Below are 4,990 nucleotides of genomic sequence, written 5' to 3'. Positions count from 1 at the left end.
ACAGCCCACACCAAGCCTGCTAACTACAGTACTTGCCCAATTGCCACGCACAGCAGAGGGCTGACAGAGGATCAGATCCAGATCACGCCTTCCCGTCCCAATTTGATTTAAGGACTGAAAAGCCACATTTTAAATCAGCAAGAGGAAGATGTCTAGACTTCAAACAATTGCCCCCAACAGGAAAAAGAATTGAAATCAAAACTTCATAATATATAACTTTGTAATGCATAAAGTGCAGCTGGAAGTAGCACTGACAACCAAGCTGTAACATGTTTTACAGATAAACCAAAGATGCAACCAATACACAGTGCGCTGCCCAAGAAATTAGTTTTCAAGGTCTCCTAAGGTCTGTTTTTCTTCTTGAACTAAAATGCAGACACATCTCTCTCTCTCTTTTTTGAATGGCTGTATGACTCCTTAGCAACTGCAGTTCCAACCACCATTTAATTTTCCGTCTGTCTGGGAAATTCTGGACTGCCTCTCTTTATATTAAATTATTGCCGCTCCGGTGGAGAATAGAAGAGATCCCGTTATACTATTTTTGCTTCATTAAGTTTCTAATTACTTCGGGTTTGATATTAAAAAGTACTAATTAATGCTTTTAATGTGTAATATTAGTCATGCCCTACAATTGAATTACTACATTTTTAAAGGAAAAATAGAGAATATTTATTCCCAATGAAATATATAGTAGAATTAAAGGCTGAGAATATTTCTAAATTACTTAAGAGTAAAAAGTGTGTAGAACTAATTGCTAGTATCTCATAACCAGGCATTCTGAATCCAGAAAACTAAATTAAGATGACTCTTTTAAGAAACATGAAACAAACTAAATAAAAAAATTCTCAGTTGAAACAATTCACAGTGAAACCTCTCAAAGTGCCCAGACTTCCGTCTGTTGTGTCTGAGGCTTTTTAATACTTGGCTTTAAAGACAGGGGATGTGTTTTCCAAATAGTTTTATCCTATGTAATTACTGAAAGGCAGTATTTAATTCTTGTTTTTAAACTCGTATCCTTGTAATTACAAATTTGGATAAGTATAACCACATTTCCGAGCATCCTGTGTTTACAAACAATCCTATGCATTAAAATAATTATTACACCACTGCAGCACTTTTTTCTTTTTGTTTCACCTTTACGTCCCAGATACATGCTTACAGTCTGAACTTCATTTTAGCACAGGCCTTTCTTCATCTGAGGATTTGCTTAATTTTGGTATAGCTTACTGAAAATTTCAGACTGTGAGCAACAACTAGGAAGTGCTTGTAGAGGATGCTACTGTATGCTCTTCACAATGATGTGAAAAAAATATTATCCAACATGCCTCACTTTCCATTTTAGCTTTTTGAGGCAGATTCACAGATACTCAACTGCAACACAAAGGCAAAAGTGGATGCTGACTGGTTACACTGTGGTGACAGCCACATCGCAGTGCCAGGGCGGTACAAAGCAGCAGACCGTGCTAGCGAGTCTCATCCCTCCTTAGGTATTGACTTGTTGACTTGGAAGGAAGGTTGTGCTGCCCAGGACGCCACTGGGGAGCCGGAGTCCCATCTCTGGCTCACCTCCCTGTAATTAAAAAATTGCTTGTGGGCTCTTCCCCCAGCTCTCCCAGAGGAGAGGGTCTGCCTCAAAGGGGGAGACAGCGGTGCTGGAGCCCTTCCCCGTGCCCAGCGCTGCACTCCAGGCTGCCCAGTCTTCCAGGGAGGGAGTATTTCCAGGGCCAGGGACCCCCATGGGATGCATCAGCACCCAGTGCCCCCACACTCGTGGGTGTCCAGCAGCAGGTGGTGACCAGCTGAGTCAGAACCCAGGTCTGAGGGCCCCATTTCCAAGCTGCCCTGCTGATGCAGCGGTGACTCCACTCGTTCCTTATCCAGCCTTAACAATTGGATTTGGCAATCATTAACTAACTTAGCTAAATAAGAACATCAGCTTTCAAACATAGCTTGTCCACTAGGCTTTCAACAATCTTAACTGCATGAAACCTGATGACATCTTGCATGCCAAGCAACCTGATTTTTCTGGTTTAGCTGAACATTTTCAATTCACATACAATTTGCGTACGATTTCAGTTGCAGCATCTCCCTTCTTCACTGCATCTTCCTTTCTTCCTTCTCTATTTGCACAGGATCTCACTGCTTTCTTCCAATGTTTTGACTTTGGACCTCTCCACACTATCTCACATCCACTTCCAGTTATTCCTCTCCGATTCTTTGCTGGTGCCACAGACACAGATCGATCTCCCTTGTTTTTGTCCCCTCACTCCTCTGCTTGCTCCTGGTTCCACCTTCTCTCATCTCCTTAATTGCCTCACTTTCATTTTATCTTTTTAATTGCTCAGCCTTCTCTGGCTCTTCATCATTTCAACAAACGCATCTGTTAATTCTCTTATTGTTTACAAACCACCAACCTCCCCCTGTCCTGTCCCTGATAACTACTGTTTATACACTTCTCCTTCTTTTAACCAACATGCACTTCAGTTCTCTTTGCTTTGTAAGCTCAGGGAAAGCCTGGAGTCCTCCTTCCACAGCTCCTTCTCCCTCGCTTGGCCTCTGCTCCCACATTCAGTCAGCATTGTTTTTGCAGGAACCTCGAATGATGTCCTCATAGGCAGCTCCAGCTCCCCCCTACATCTCCATTTGCCAGTCAGGAACTTGCCACAGGTCAACTGAGCTTCTCTCCCTGAGAGGTTATTCCCTCTGTCTTTCGCAGCTCTATCCTCCCCTTTCCCTTCCCTCACTCCACCGGCATGGTTTTTGGAAGTTCCTCTTTATCTCACTTGCCAGACTCCAGTACAAGTGCTACAAAGCTCTCTACTTGTTCTCTTTCTCTTCTATGTCATTTCTCTGGGTAATCCCAACTGCAAACATAAATTCAGCTGCTAAGCAACTTAGAGATCCGGTGCTCTATTCAGATCAGCCTTTCAAGGTGAGGTTAATCTGACCAAAAATAAAAGGGTACAGTGTAGGTGTCTCCACCTGCAATGGACATCTAGACTTCGTTTAGAGCTAATCCTATAGGAGGTATCTAAAGCAGGCCAGATTAATGTCACCTAAGAAAAGCCTGTTCCCCTCCCCTACTGAAAAGGGAGCCCAGCCGAGTAGCTCTGACACTGATGATTGCACTGTAGATACTTAAAACTGGGCAAGATGAATGCCAGACCTTCTTTCCAAACACAGCCTTGCCTGCCTCTCTGATGCCTGCCCAGGTAAGCCTCGCTGTCAGCTCAGGCTCAGCTAAACCAGACCACTTCATCATGGTGCTCCTCAGTCACTGTTTAGGCCCACGTTCACACATGCCTAAAACTAGGGGGGCGTCTTTGGTCCATACCTCTCCTTGTGTCCTTATTCAGGCCATGTCTGAGTCTTTCAAGGTTTGTTCTCTACAAAAATTTGTGACACAAAGTCTTTCTGTTTCCATTCGTACATCTAAGACTCTCATCCAACCTATGATCACTTTGAATGGTACTTACTGCAGAAGTGCTTGACCTGCCCTTAGTAAATGCACCCCTGTCCTGCACATAATCTCTTTAAATGACTCAGTGAAGGATGTGGCTCTAGTTGGTCCTCTGAGGCTGCCATGCCTATCTTTGCATTCCTCCCCTAGCTCCCTGCTCTCTGTCACATCAGACAAGAGACTCTTGTCTTCAGTTTCAAGACCTTTTGTAGCCCACCTCAGCTCTGCCTGTCTCATGCACTGCCTCTCACACATAACAGAGGGTCATCCCTGCCGTCACCCATTAGCTGGTGGTACCACCCGCTTGGTACGTTCTCATACGCATTATGCCGCCCAGCATGTCTGGGAGGAGCTGCCTGCACACAGCTGCAAAACTAATGCACCTTCAGAATTCCCCTTTCCCTCACAGGAAACACTTGACAAAAGTTAGCCTTCCTTTTGTGCAGGCAAATACTGTCTCACCGATGCCTCGTGCTCCCTCTCTGACTGTGTGCACAACCTCCTCTGCCAGGTCAGGGGCTGGCCTGTCCCATGCGGCTTCGTTGCCTGGCACGGTGGGCTCCTTGTCCATGATGGGGACTCTTATATGCTACAAATTAATAGATAAAAAATGCCAACAGCACCCACTGAGTCATGATTAGCATTTGCATAATACTATAAAGAATGGTAGACTTAACCTTAGGAGGCACAGCTGTAATTTAGAGATAATGTGTGCCATTAATAGTGCTGGGAGAAATTGTCACTCCTTTGATGATCGTGCCGCTTCTTAGAAGTATTGCAGATTTCATAGAATCATAGAATCGTTAGGGCTGGAAGGGACCTTCAAAGGTCATCTAGTCCAACCCCCCTGCAAGGAACAGGGATATCTCCAACTAGATCAGGTTGCTCAGGGCCTCATCCAACCGGGCCTTGAATTTGTTTATTAATATCTGAAAATGAAAGTCAAAGAGTGCTTCGACCATGTTACAATACATACACTCAAAGAGGTGACTCGCGCTTTTCACTTCATACTTACTTCTTCTCCTTTCAGTGACTAACCGTGTAACCTTAATTTTATGTTATTTGTGTTGGTTTTTTTATATATGCTTTCTTATTGAAAATAAGAGGAAAACTGCAGCTATTGCCTACCCCTTTAAAATCTAGAGGGATTGTGGAAGGGGACAAGCAGTTATCAGACAAGTTTGGGACATTGGCAGAGGCTTCCTCTCCTGAGAAAGAGGAGGTGAAGAAAGAAGTGAGTGTCTGCTAGTCATCTTTGAATCACGCACCTTAGATGGTTTGTGTAGACTATATTCTAGAATATTCAGCGGAAATGTTTTGTATTTAGAGGGTTTTCTTCTGAATTTTGTGTTGCATAAATTTGTGTCCTTAAAGAAACTCTGAGTCTAACAGGGAGTCCTTGCTATGATGGGAAACAGATTAGTCCTTACTTTCAAGAAGCTATTGTTCTGAAAGATTATACGGGAATCTCAAGTAGGATCATTTAGTGTTATTACCTGGTTTGGATTTTTTTTTCAGCAATCCCTTTTG

The sequence above is a fragment of the Tauraco erythrolophus genome, chromosome 2, assembly GCF_009769465.1.
Source record: "Tauraco erythrolophus isolate bTauEry1 chromosome 2, bTauEry1.pri, whole genome shotgun sequence".
NCBI classification, from domain to species: domain Eukaryota; kingdom Metazoa; phylum Chordata; class Aves; order Musophagiformes; family Musophagidae; genus Tauraco; species Tauraco erythrolophus.
This window is presented reverse-complemented; position numbering follows the sequence as displayed.